General features: G+C 40.6%; 1 protein-coding gene across 5 annotated transcripts in view; it reads right to left on the bottom strand.

The window, feature by feature from the left end:
- Nucleotides 1-12,272, bottom strand: part of ZNF143 (zinc finger protein 143) — a 56,089-nt gene extending 43,817 nt beyond the window's left edge. For all 5 annotated transcript variants that reach the window (XR_003972237.1, XM_030331600.1, XM_030331602.1 and 2 more), the window contains exon 1: nt 12,188-12,272. The gene's annotated coding sequence lies outside the window, so the exon portion shown is untranslated. The remainder of the gene's footprint in view (nt 1-12,187) is intronic.
- Between the last annotated feature and the right edge of the window lie 2,540 nt (nt 12,273-14,812).

Genomic DNA, 14,812 nt, shown 5'->3' with positions numbered 1-14,812 from the left:
TCAGGTCAATTTCACCTAACCATAACAGAGAAGCTAGGTCTTTCTATTACCTGCTCTCAATTCCAAAATCTCCTACTATAAAAAGTGCTCCGCGCGCCACTTGGGTGGCCCAGTTGGTTAAACATCTGACTCTTGATTTCACCTTAGATGGTGATCTCATGGTTCGTGGGACAGAGTCTCGCATGGGGCTCTGAGCTGACAGCTAGGAGCCTGCTTGGGATTCCCTCTCTCTCTCTCTCTCTCTCTCTCTCTCTCTGTCCCTCCTCTACTCACCACTGTCTCTCTTTCTCTCAAAATAAATAAACTTTAAAAAAAGGAAGTGCTATTTCATTTAACCCTGGTCATTTGTGCTACATTTTAGGACATCTCCTAACCTGGAATGAGGAAGTTCCTTAGTATACAGCAACATGAAAATAGTGGGCTATCCTGTACATTTGATGTTTATAGAATTAGTTATACTGCTTTGGTTAGCATTTGTAGAAAACTGTCTTTCAAGTCTCTTCAGTTTTATTTAAATATACACAGGGACTAAGTATGTTCCACTGATGAAATGTAATTCAGTTAAATACAGGGCAGTTAGAATGTGCTGGCAAATGAGGTGGGAGTTTTCACAGGCTCCATAGGAGGGTAAAATATAGTGATAGAATTTATACTACCAATTTTATTTTTTTTAATTTTTTTTCAATATATGAAGTTTATTGTCAAATTGGTTTCCATACAACACCCAGTGCTCATCCCAAAAGGTGCCCTCCTCAATACCCATCACCCACCCTCCCCTCCCTCCCACCCCATATACTACCAGTTTTAACTGGGAAGAATATTCTAGTGGATGGGTGAAATGCTGAAACTTGAAGGCTTTGCCAAAGTCCAGGACCATTCAGAAACTGAGTATTTGATGCTGACTGGCAGGTAGCTGAGATAAGGTCTACTAGGCCTAAAGCTAAAAATACTTATGAGAAAAAGAGGTGAGAGCAGAGATAAGAATTTAGAAATGAACAGCTAGGTCTAATCATCAGGAATGCCAATTTTGGTGATGGTTTGATCTTAACTGAACCATTGATATAAAAAAGAGCTTTAAAAAATATTTCTCTTAAACCTCAATAGATTAGCACCGACAACATGGGTTGGTAAGGGCACACCTGCAGGCAGCAGGTTGCTAAGCATGCCCCGGTTTGCTTTTACTGAGACTAGGGAGTTTGAGGAATAGAAGCAGCAGGAGAAAGATTCTGGCATATTCAGAAGCCACTTCTGGCACTGCTCCATTAAAAAAAGGCATAAGAAAGTCATTTGAAAACTACTATGCTAAATTGCACTTTACTTCTCTAAGATAAACATCGTATATGTTAATATTTTATTATTCAAATTGCTATTTTTACATGGGTAAGGGAAGCAAAGCATAATTGTTAGACAATTATGAAAATTACAGAGGGCATTCCTGACACACAACTCCTAAACAAAATAGATCCTCTGTCCAAAAAGGCGTTGAATAGGACACTAAATGTGGATAGTTTAAACATATACCTCTAGACAGAAATAACTAGAAATAACTATTTCTGTAGGTATCATATTTACAAAGCACTTTTCAGATCTAATAACTTATTGATAGTTAAATGGAACAGTCCTGGGGCGCCTGGCTGGTTCAGTCGGGGAAGCATACGACTCTTGATCTCAGGGTTGTAGGTTTGAGCTCCACACTGGGTGTAGAGATTAATAAAATCTTAAAAAAAATAAAAATAAAAATAAATGAAACAGGCCTTCAGCGCCATAAGAGTTCTTGAGCTCTTCCAACCTTCTCTAAACTTCCAAAGTTGTCCAGCAAACTGTTTGTTTCTTCATGGTAACTATTTAAAATACGTTTTAAGGTTTAAAATTTTTTTTAAGTTTTTATATATTTTTGAGAGAGAGAGGGAGGGCAGAGGTGCAGAGAGTGAGGGAGACACAGGATCCGAAGCAGGCTCCAGGCTCTGAGCTGTCAGCCCTGACATGGGGCTCACACTCACAAACCACAAGATCATGACCTGAGCTGAAGTTGAATACTTAGCAGACTACGCCACCCATGTGCCCCAAAGATTTTTTATTTTTAAGTCATCTCTACTCAACGTGGGGCTGGAACTCACAACCCTGAGATCAAGAGTCACATGTTCTACTGACTGAGCCAACCAGGTCCCTCTAAAATATTTTCCATTTGCCTCAAACCTCTCTATCCCTCACTCCCTTTCCTGTTATCCCCCATTCCTTATCCCTGACACCTCATTTTCAACAAATTAATCAGTCCCCAACTTCACAGAAAATATAGACATCATCATAGAGGAATTCTCTGCCAACAAATCTATCACTTGACTGCATTTCCACATGCTTCCTCCTTCTCTCCTGCCAGATTACCTTCCTACAAGGTAAAACTAATCCCTCCAACCTACATTTCATTTGTCTTTCCTCCTTAGGGATCACAGGGACCTCTTCTGAAAACAATCCCTCTCTCTTCTAATTCCTTCCCATCAAGAACTTAAAAAGCACAAAAATAAAATCAAATAAACAATCTCACATCTGACTTAGCTACCAGTCTCTTTCCTTTTTATCTAGACTAGATTACTTTAGCTAGATTTCCTTAACAGTTGTTACTAAGAATACCTCCTGATTTCTCATTATCATCTATCTGGTTTCTGTCCCTAACTCTAAGGAAATTGCCCTGGCTGTCACGAATCTCCAATTTAACATAAAGTTCACTGGCCATTCCTAGGCTTTCACCCAATGAAAATGTATGTGTATCTTGCAGAAAAACTTGTACGAGAATTGTCTGTGGCAGTTTTATTCACAACAGTTCCAAACTGAAAAGAACCTAAGTGTCCATCAACTAAAGAATGGATAAAGAAGTTGTGATAAATTTATATAGTGGAATATTACTTAGCAATAAAGAGGAACAAATTACTATACATACAATAACAGTGATAAATCTCAAAAGTATTGTGTTGAGGGAAAAAAGCCAGATACAATACATATTGTATTATTCTATTAATATAATATCCAAGAACAGACAAAATTAATCTACAGTGATAGAAACCAAACTGTGGTTGGAAGGTTGGGGGATTTTCTTTTGAGTGATGACCATCTGGGCGAATACAACTGCTAAAACTCATCAAATGCATACTGAAGATTATACCTCAGATTTTTAGGAAGTTTAAAAAAGGACCTAATATGACAACAGTTAAACATTTAAAAAATGTAATGGCTATTTTTCAGTTGTATCATACTTGATTCAATACCACTGACCTTTATCTCCTTGGAACAATGTCTTGCTTTGGCTTCTGTGGCATCCACATGCTTCTGGGTTTCTCCAACTTCCTAGCTAACCCTTTCCAGATTCTCCTATGGGGTCCTAAATATGTAGGATCCTCAAGTTTCTGTCCTAGTTTGTTTTTTCATTTTATGCACTTTTCCTCTTGAACAATCGCATCCATTCGCATGGCTTCAAAGATCTCTGAAACTTGCAAGCTCTCTAAAATCTATCTAGTCCTTTCTCTTAAAGAGCTGTTGATCTATCTATATGTCTCATTGCTTACTGGCCTCAATGACCTCCATGGTCTATAGTCACCTCCATCCCAACAGGTTTTCCCATGAAATTTTCCTGTTGCATTTCTACCTCTAACAAATGCAATCACCAGCCCAGTAGCTGAAATCTCCCTTATTCTCCAGCCAATCACTAAGAACTATCACTCTATTTCCTAAATACCTGTCAAATTCATTCACTTCTATTAGACTGTCTTAATTGAGGCTACCATTACCCACTTGGATTATTACATCAGCCTCCTAAAGTCCACTCCTACCTTCCTTCAGTGTAATCTCCATAGCAGTCCAAGTGCTTTTAAATCCAATCATAGCAGTTCTCTGTCTCAAAACCTTTAGTACTCTCCCATTTCCCCAGAGTGCAAACATCACAATCTAGACTCTAGTAACTTCTCCAGCAGGTTGGACAGCCATTCCAATTGGCCCAAGACTGAGGAGTTTCCCCGAATATGGGACTTTCCACTTTAAGTGGGGGACTTGGTTTTAAAACTGGAATAGTCTTGAGCAAATCAAGACAAGTTGGTCATTCTATCCTCTGGTCTTGTTCTAGCCATAACCTCCTCACATTCTACATCCCACCAATATATTTTTTAAAATTTTTTAATGTTTACTTATTTTTGAAAGACAGAGCACGAGAGAGAGACAGAATCCAAAGCAGGCTCCAGGCTCTGAGTTTTCAGCACAGAGCCCAATGCAGGGCTCGAACCCACAAACCTTGAGATCATTATCTGAGCCGAAGTTGGCCACTTAACCAGACTGAGGCATCCAGGCACCCTTATGTCCCACCAATATTGACGAAAATTCTAGTACTTAATGATACTAATATTATTTAATAGATTAATAAGAATATTAATAATACTAATATATTAAATATCAAATGATAAAGATAATAACTAACCCTTCCATAAAACTTACCATATGCCAGACATTACTAATTCATTTAATTCCTCTAGCAATCCTATGAATAAAGAACCATTTTATCCCAGTTTTGCAGATGAAGAAAATGAAACTCAAGAAAAGTTAAATGGTATCCTTAGAGGTGCCTGGGTGGCTCAGTTGGTTAAGCATCTGACCCCTGAGCCAAAGCTCAGGTCATGATCTCATAGTTCATGAATCCAAGCCCTGCATCCGGCTCCAATTCTCTCTTCTCTCCTCTGCTCTCTCTGCCCCTCCCCTGCTCACTCTCTCTCAAAAATAAATAAACTTAAAAAAATAAAAATAAACAGTATCCTTAACTTCACAACATAAGTAGCAAAGTCAATCTTCTAACCATTTGGCCCAGCAACTCTTACATGAGCTACTGGATTATTTGACACTCTCAGAAAAGCCCAAGGCTTTATATATACTTTTTAAATATATAAACATACATATATTCACCAAGTCTTGATAGAAGGCCAAGCAAGGCCTTTTTCTCTGAAAATTGCGTGTATGGATTTCTCTATTCAGCATCAACTTTCTTACAAAAATCACTAGCATGATGAATTCCAATTTGGGTTACTTTATTTTTTTAAATAAATAAATTTTTTTAATGTTTATTTCTTATTTTGAGAGAAAGAGCAAGTGCAAGTGGAGTAGGGGCAGAGAGGGAGAGAGAGAATCTCAAGCAGGCTCCATGCTGTCAGCACACAGCCTGATGTGGGGCTCCATCCCATGAACTGTGAAATCACCAGTTGGAGGCTGAGCCACCCTGGTGCCCCTCCCCCATGATCTTTTATAGTTGTACTACTTATAGAACTAAACTCCAGTTCCTTAGTCTGACATTCAGGCTACTCTCCAGTCTGGGTTCTATCCATTTTTCAAATTTCATCTCCTATTATTCTCCTATAGGTCTTTACCTTTACCATGATCAACTACTAAAAATATATATACATTTGTTGGATAAATACCCAGGACTGATATTTTGAGTAGTATATGTATACATGTACATGTGTGTGTGTGTATATGCACATGTATATGTGTATATGTGTGTGTGTGTGTGTGTGCACACAACCCTTTAGATATACAGAGAAGTAAAAAGAAGTTCTTGTCTTTAAGAAACTCATTCCATGGTGCGAGACAAGTGAAAACAGGTAATTAAACACAATGTTAGGGGAGGGACCACAATAATTAGAACAACTTGGTACCACTTACCAATATTTTATTTTTTATTTTTTAAGTTTATTTAAGTAATCTCTATACCCAATGTGGTGCTCAACTCATGACCTCGAGATCAAGAGTCACGAGCTCCTGACTGAGCCAGCCAGGCATCCCTACTTATCAATATTTTAAATGCAATTTTCAACAAAGTAATTCTTCTTGGGACTTAGACACTCTCTTAAGTGTGCAAAGTTCATTGTAGTATTATTTATAATAGCAAAAATTAGTCAACAATCTAAAAGTGCACCCAAAGGACAAATTAAATAAACTATAGGACATTCATAAATGAAACATGCAGACATGAAAAAGAATGGGATATGAAATGGTAAGAAATATGTCCAAAATATATTGTAAGTGGGGGGGGGGAGCAAATTGCAGAAGAAGTATTTATGTATGGTATGACTGCGTTCATGTTTTTAAAAATGTATATAGGGGCGCCTGGCTGGCTCAGTCAGTTGAGCGTCCGGCTTCAGCTCAGGTCATGATCTCACAGATTGTGAGTTCGAGCCCTGTGTCGGGCTCTGTGCTGACAGCTCGGAGCCTGGAGCCTGCTTCGGATTCTGTGTCTCCCTCTCTCTCTGCCCCTCCTCTGCTCATGCTCTCTCTCTCTCTCTCTCTCTCTCTCTCTCTCAAAAATGAATAAATGTTAAAAAAAATTTTTTTAAATGTATATAAACATCTGCATATGCTTGTATATACATTTAAAAATTCAAGTGGTTACCTCCCAGAAATGGGATTAGGAGATGTGGTGGAGTGGGTAAGGGACTTTTAATTTTTACTGTACACATTCTATAAGTTAAAAAAATATTTACCATGTATGACTCTCATGGCTTTAAAAAATAAAACTACTTTTAAAAAAGTTATTATAAACAGAGGCATTAACAGAGTAAGGAGCACCTAACTTTCCTCAGGATGCAAAGATGATGACATGGAAATTTGGGCATAAGAAGATAAGTAAACATTTCCTAGGAATAGGAAGAGTAGAAAGAGCAGTCTAGGCACAGGGAAGAGCTTTTAATTGTCACCGGCTCTTCCATGGTGCCTCTGTCCCCAACTAGCCAGATCTCAGTCATCATTTGAATCCTATAGTATTTGCTGTTATTTGGCTTGGAGCCCAGGTCACTATGGATACTAGTCACATTTTTATTATCATAGATTCCAACTGTATATGGCTTAATAATTTGCTGGTATTCTAGCATCTGACTCCTTGCTCAGCTCCTAGGCAATTAACCTGCTGCTGAATTCCCATTTTCTCTTTTGAAAAAATGGGAGAATACCCGTCTGATAGGACTGTTGTCAGAAGTAAAATAATGTTAAAAAAAAAAAAAAAAAAGTGAAACAATGTATATAAAGCCCTAGCACTTCAGATGTACTCAAAATATGCCAGTTTTTGTGTGTTGTTGTTGTTGTTTTTTTAAAGTTTTATTTTTGAGAGAGACAGCACAAGCAGGGGTGGGGCAGAGGAGACACAGAATCCAAAGCAGGCTCCAGGCTCTGACTGTCGACACAGAGCCTGATGCAGGACTTCAACTCACAAGCCACAAGGTCATGACCTGAGCTGAAGCTGGATGCTTAACCAACTGAGCCACCCAGGCACCCCAAAACATGCCAGTTTTCTTTCTACAGGTGAGGAAAGTGAGGTCTATGGACCTCGTTTGTGACTGTAAGGCTTGTTTCATTATCTACTGCTCCTCTCTCCTCTTACAGTCTTTTTTTTTCTTTTCTTTTTTTTGAGAGAGACAGAGACAGTGCGCAAGGGAGGGGCAGAAAGAGAGTGAGAAAGAGAATCCGAAGCAGGCTCTGCACTGTCAGCTCAGAGGGGCTCAAACTCACAAACCCTGAGATCATGACCAGAGCCGAAACCAAGAATTGGATGCTTAAACCGACTGAGCCGCAGAGTCACCCCTCCTTTAAAGTTTAAAAACTTTAAAGTTTTTAAAGTCCAAAACTTTAATCTCCACATCCAGTCTGCCCAATTAGACTACAAGTCTTCTAAGGTAGGCACTGTGTCCTATGGGTCTTTAAAATTTTGACACCTAAGATTATATGTTCAGGGCACCTGGGTGGCTTAGTCTGTTAAGAATTGAACTCAATCTTAGCTCAGGTCTTGATCTCAGGGCGGTGAGTTCAGGATCCGCACTGGGTTCTGGGCTGAGCATGAAGCCTACTTAAAAAAAAAAGTTATATATTCAATAAATATCTAATGAGTTTAACATAATTCATGTTGCACAGTGCTTTACAAATGTCCTCCATTGTATACATCCAGCCATGCTGACCTTTCTGCTTTAGCACATACTATGTCACCTATCTAAAATATCCATTCTACCACCATCCCCTTATTCTTTACCACAGAACTCTAGCTCCTTCAATAGTACTTAACAGAATTTCTAAGTGAACTCTAAGTTCCATCATGGCTGGGCCTCCATCTATGTTGTTCACCTCTGAACTCTCAGTGCCTATAAGAATGCCTGGCGCATAGTATACACTTACTAAATATTTGTTGACCAAATGAATACAATTTGTATAAGGACATGGCTAGTTAACTGAGACAGGACTAAAGACTACATCGTCTTTTATTCCAATGCTCTTTTCATGGTGCCACACTTTTTATCATATGCTACTGTATTGGGTGTGTATATAGCATATGTAAACTGCAATTAATTTTAATAATTCTAACTTCTTGTGACCATTACATCCACACTAGATAGAAGATCTCTATTTTTCAATACATGGCCAAAGACATCCATCGTTAAAAGTTGTGCAAATATCAGGACACCTGGGTGGCTCAGTCGGTTGAGTGTCTGACTTTGGCTCAGGTCATGATCTCACAGTTCATGAGTTCGAGTCCTCCATCAGGCTCTGTGCTGACAGCTCAGACCCTAGAGTCTGCTTTGGATTCTGTGTCTCCCTCTCTCTCTGCCTCTCACCCATTCATACTCTCTCTCTTAAAAATAAACATTAAACAATTTTTAAAAAATAAAGATGTGCATAAATAACACAATAATATCCCTGCTATGCCAGATTATGTACAGCACTCAAAATATTTTATCATTCTAGAGCTACAGACACCTTATTTTTTCCCCCAGACATCTTATATTTTAAAATTTAAAGAAGTTAAAGAGGTAGGTACTTGGTATGTTACTGAATAACTCAGCTGAGAGACTAGGCTTGAGCCAATCATTGATTCAAGTCCTAGCTTTGTTGTGTAATAATTGGACAAGTTACTCCAAACTTCAGTTAACTCACCTGCAAAACAGGGAGAACTCTAGTATTTGCCTTAGGTTCATAATGAATAGTTTTATGTATATCTGTAAGCCACTCAACAAACCATTTAACTCAGTGCCTACCCAAAATTAAGTGCTAAGTAAAGTGGAATTTTAAGTACACACACACACAAAAGTAGTTTGGAGTTAAATGCCTGTGTCTACACATTAATGGACAAGTTATTCCCACAGGCTGCAGAGTTCTCACTGCAGCATAGTTTTAAATTAGGATTAGATTTATGGAAAACTGTGGATAAAAGTGTATTATTGTTTTCTGGGTTGTTGTTTTTTTTTATGAGGGAGAGGGAGCTTTCTCAGTCTAAATCCATCTTAAAAGCAAAATCATTTTGATAGTACAATAAAGTTTAAAACACTATCCTAGGGGCACCTGGGTGGCTCAGTCGGTTCAGCGTCTGACTCTTGATTTCAGCTCAGGTCATGATCTCACATTTCTGAGATCCAATTCCGTGTTGGGCTCTGTGCTTGCAGTGCAGAACCTGCTTGGGATTCTCTCTCTCACTGTCTCTCTGCCCCTACCCTGCTTGCACTCTCTCTCTAAGTAAATAAATTTTTTAAAATAATAAAATAAAATAAATGCAAATTAAGCATAGGAAGGAGCAAGGACAGAACACAACCCAAGTCTTTAAGAAATCATTATGTCCTGAAACCAAGCCAGGAGCAAAAAGACTCAGAACTAAGTAAAACCTCAGATTTAAAAAAAACAAACAAAAAAACCCCAAAAACTTGGGGCACCTGGATGGCTCAGTCAGTCAAGCATCTGACTCTTGATTTCAGCTCAGGTCATGATCTCATGGTATGTGAGTTTGAGCACCACATCAGGCTCTATGCTGACAGTGCAGAGCCTGCTAGGAATTCTCTCTCTCAACCTCTCTCTCTGCCCTTTCCCCACTCTTGTTTGCTCTCTCAAAATAAATAAAAACTTTAAAAAACAAAAATAAACATAAAAAAACCTATATAAAAATTTCAAAATTAAGTAATGAAGAAGACCTCAGGCCTCAGAAAGTTCTCCTTACATGATCATAAACTGCATACATTTTATAAATATAAGCTGAAGTAATACTGGAGGCATAATTCTGCAATCCAGCTAGGTCATCTTTCCATGAAGAATGTGATGAATGTTCACTTCACAATATCCCAACTTATAGCAAAGGGCTATGGACAGTTTGCAAACCATCTATTTGATAAAGACTTTTATGTAAAGAAGTCTTACAACTCAATAATAAACATCCAATTTAAAAATGGACAAAAGATCCAAATAGACATTTTTCCAAAGAAAATACACAATGGCCAATCAACACATGAAAAAAATGCTTAACACCATTAGCCACTGGGAAATGCAAGTCAATAAGAGATACCACTTCATACCCAGAAGGCTACCATCAGAATAGCAAGGGTTGGCAAGATATGGAATAATGGGAACACTCAAACACTGCTGAGAGGAATATAAAATGGTGTAGACAATTTGGAAGAGTTTGACAGTTCCTCAAAAGGTTGAGCAGAGTTACCATACAACCAAGAAATTCTACTCCTTGGTACTTAGACCAGAGAATAGAAAACACATGTTCACGCAAACACTTGTACACAAATGTTCACAGCAGCATTATGCATCACAAGAAGTGAAAACCCAAATGTCCACCAACAGATGAATGGATGAATAAAAGTTATGTCCATGCAATGAAATAATACTTGGCAATAAAGAGAAATGAAGTACTGACACAAGTTAAAACATTAATGAACTTTGCAAACATTATGCTGTGAAAAAATGTCACAACAGCCCACATACTACGTGATTCCATTTATATAAAATGTTCAGAATAAGCAAATCTGTAGATTAGTGGTTGGGGAAGGTTTATGGGTAAATGAGGAGTAACTTAACCGGTACAGTTTCATTTTGAAGTGATGAACGTGTTTTAAAATGGATTGTGGTGATGGTAGCACAACTGTGAATTTATTAAACCTACCTAATTACATACTTCAAATGGGTGAAGTGTAAGATATGTAAGTTATATCAATAAAGATATTATTTTTAAAAAATAAAAGGGGGCTATAGAAAAAACAGCCGATCAAGTATTTGTAAATGGCCAAATAATTTCCTAAGTAGTCAAAATACGCCTGGAGAAATTAGTTATGCATCGTATTTAGCGATCTGATCATCTATTCTTACTAGACACTTTAACAATGAACTTAAACTAGGCACTCAGTAAGAGCAAGTATTAAATACTGCAGATTTCTGTTAACTGCAGATTTTTCTTAATTCAGCAAAACACTATCACCCAAAGGACAACTTTGAACCTACAATTTTTCACCACATCCCCACTTCATTATTATACCAGCTGATTAGACACTTCTAAAAGCAACGGCTGAAGTTGATTTTAAACAAATATAATGGGTTTAGCAATGGTATTCTTTCCTATTTTTTGCTTAACTTCGTTAATGCGGTTAAAACGCTTAAAATGTTCAAAATAGCAAAAGCGGAGGGAATAAAAATTGGTTCCCGTTCCACGGTAACATAGTACAAAGCAACTGAAAGATTCGTTAACTCTGGCCAAAACCGAGAAAAAATGGCAAGGAAAACTGACAATTTCCAATATTCCATGTTAGGCCTCAGTAATCTAAAAGTGGAAGAAAAAAAAAAGTGAGAAAACAAGAAATCTGTGCACGATCTGGGCGGGACGAAATTCTGGGTGCGATCCGCAGGCAGGATCCCGAGAGGGCCCTTGGCCAGTCCTGCCGCCGGCGCCAGGCTGGGCTGGGGCCTGGAGCTGACCGTGCCTCGGCGTCCCAGCCGGAGGAGCTTCGCCTAGGCGGCGTCTGGGGACTCGCCCCGCGCGGAGGTCAAGCCGAGAAGCGCCTCCAGGCTCCCGAGGGCTCCACCCTCCCCTCCTTCACTCCCTCCCCCTCGGCGGTCCCCTGAGGGGAACAGGCGGGGCGCACCGCGCAGAGACTAGGTTGGGGGGGGGGGGGGGGGTTGCGTTCTCAGCGAGAAAAGCTCCGCCGCCCTAGAGTGGCGGCCGCGGGTTATTAATAAACTCCGCTTCTACCCAGGCGCCGCTACCGAGGCCGGCCGTAGGATCGGCAGGGCCTGCGGCGAAGGCTGAGCAGCCGGAGTCAGAGCCCGGGCCCGAGCGGGCCCGCGCCGCCGCGCTGAGGGCGGCGGCCGGGCGGAGAATAATGCACACTGGGTAAAAACACATTTATATACGAACCTCCGAGAAAATTTTCCAACAATTCCTTCGTCCGACCACCATGCACCAGGACAGGAAACAGCCGCCCGGCCCCCAGGCCCCGTAACCCGCATAGCCAGTCTGAGGCCCGCCCCCAGCCTCCATTGGGCGGGCATTACGTCACTCACAAGACGCTTCCTGCTTGCCATTGGCTCAAATTAAGGCAACGCGAAAGGAGACCGCCTTATTCACGCCTCCTTTTCTTGACGTCAGTTTCATCTGGCCTTGCAGCTAGCGCCTGAGTGGCTTGTGCAAAGTGCGGAATCAAAGTTCCCGTGTCTGACTGGTTGGCAGAACCGCTCATCCTAGACCGACACCGCCTCGTTGACAAGTGATTTATGCCGATTCTGGGGCCTCAGCGGGAGGCGCCATTTTGTAGCGAGGGAGGGAGGATGGTCCTTGTGACTAGCCGGGAGGGAGAAGGGATGACAGGCGCCATTTTCCCCACAGGGGCTAGGAGGTGGCCTTGGCTCTCCCGGTGGGCTTGCTGGAGTGCGTTCTGGAGACTGGTTGGGCCTTGCCTAGCGACTGCCGAGTGTCGCCCCGTTGGGAGGGAGGTTGTGGGGAGGGCTAGTACAGAATAAGACGCCTGACCGCTCCCTGGGGGCTCTCGGTGCCAGTTGAGGCCTTTGGTTTCGGGCGACGGCTTTGTTTTCCAAGAGCTGCTGTGTGCCGGTCCCTGGCTGCCAGGCCTGCCTGCGCTTCTCAAGTCGCCGGGGCATCATCATTCGGTGGGAGAGTGGGCCTCCTTCCTGCCCTTGCCGAAACTGCGAGGGAGCTCGGCAACGAACGGGGCGGTAGTCCTAGACTCTGCTGGGAGACCCTTCGGATGCTTTTGCGCTTTCATGTTGTTTAGGTTAAAAATCTTAAGTCTGTATTGGTGTCGCTACCCTCGTTTTTTACTTTCCCTTTTGTATGTGTTGCTAATTAAAGGAAAGTTGAAAGGGTGGGAAAAACATTGACTTGGGCTCCCCCAAACCGTTAAGAATGGATACAAATTAGTTGTGAAGTTTAGGTCATAGTTTCTTGTAGCTCTCAACCCAGACTTTTTCTAAACTATTGGAAATACTAGTGTTTTCAGGAGTATTCAGTAAGTGTTTATTTGCTTTGACAAAGCTGCGTAAAGATGAGATGGTGTGAAGACTCAAGATGTGTTAAACCGAGCATTATAGATGTAGAATGAGGGGGTTACTAAGAGAATAAGGTGGCTGATGGATTTTTAACACTTTTGTGACCTTAGAAAAACTGGAGAGAGCTGTATGGTGTTTCATTTAGTGTCTTGGATTTCAAATGGTGATTATGGCTAAAGGATTAAAGCAAAAGGATGTTAGAGTGTTAGAGGTAGCTAGCCTGTGGAGTCTAGTTTGAGACATTAACGTTACATTCTTTTTGGCGGGGTGTGGAGGCCGACTCAACCGGCCCGCCGGGTTACTTAACCAAGGCACAGTTGCATAATCGGTGCCCAAACTCCATTAGAAGGTAAATAGGACTTTGAATTTATTTTGAATACGTATTGCTTAGGAACTTAAAGTAGTTACTATTTTTTACGCCCATGTAAAGATGAAAAATGTGACACAAAACTAGATTAGGTTACTTGAAGCTGGAGGAATACGCTTACAAAACAAATTTGTGCCCAATGGATACATTCCCTTTGTCACAGAGATGGAGAGTTTAGATGAAAAACAAGATGTTTTAATTAATCTTTCAGTACCTTCCGGATGTTATACTTGTATAAACAGAAGTGTCATTAAAAGAATCTGTACTTTTATGCAGTTTAGCCAGTTATTATTACTGAGTCCCTTGCCTTCAGTCTACTCATTAAAACACAGTATAATACAGAATCTCAAAAATAACTTAAAAATCACCCTGTAGTTAGTTGTAGATTGCAATTATAGGATATCTTTATATCCCCAGAACCTTCTGAGTGGTTGAAAAATTGGTGGTGGTGGATAGGGTGCTATAATTGTAACCTGATTGAGAGAAAAAACCTTAATTCTGATTTTGTCACAGGTAATGATACTTTGTGTTAATAGTATTTACCAGTGACTGTAGAACAGAGTTGAAGTACACGTGGTATTCAACACCATTCATAATGTTCAGATTTTCCCCAATCACCTGTCTTCTATCTTACTACATCTCAAATTAATGGCTTAAAAATATTTCACTTCCACTCAGTGCTATTTCAAGCTCTTAGATAAAGCTGGACCATTTCCCCAATTTCCTAAATAGGCTTGACGTTTCCAGCCTCCTTTAAAAACTGTTCCCATCATGTTTTTTAAAACATTCAGTACCCAAAACTTTCTGGAGAACTGGTTGATTTTCTCATATCAAGCTCCATGTTGGACTGCAGCCTGGGTGTGAAGCATGCTTAAAAAAATAAAGAAAATGGGCGCCTGGGGGCTCAAGTCAGTCAAGAGTCGACTTCAGCCCAGGTCATGGCCTTGCGGTTCCTGGGATCGAGCCCCAGGTCAGACCCTATGCAAACAGCTCGGAGCCTAGAGCCTGCTTTGGGTTCTTTGTCTCCCTCTCTCTGTGCCCCTCCCCTCCTCTGGCTCTGTGTCTTTCTCAAAAATAAACATTTTTGGGGCGCCTGGGTGGTGCAGTCGG

This window comes from Lynx canadensis, chromosome D1, assembly GCF_007474595.2.
Source record: "Lynx canadensis isolate LIC74 chromosome D1, mLynCan4.pri.v2, whole genome shotgun sequence".
Taxonomy (NCBI): domain Eukaryota; kingdom Metazoa; phylum Chordata; class Mammalia; order Carnivora; family Felidae; genus Lynx; species Lynx canadensis.
Note: the sequence above shows the minus strand (reverse complement) of the source record. Positions and strands in the feature narration are given on the sequence as shown.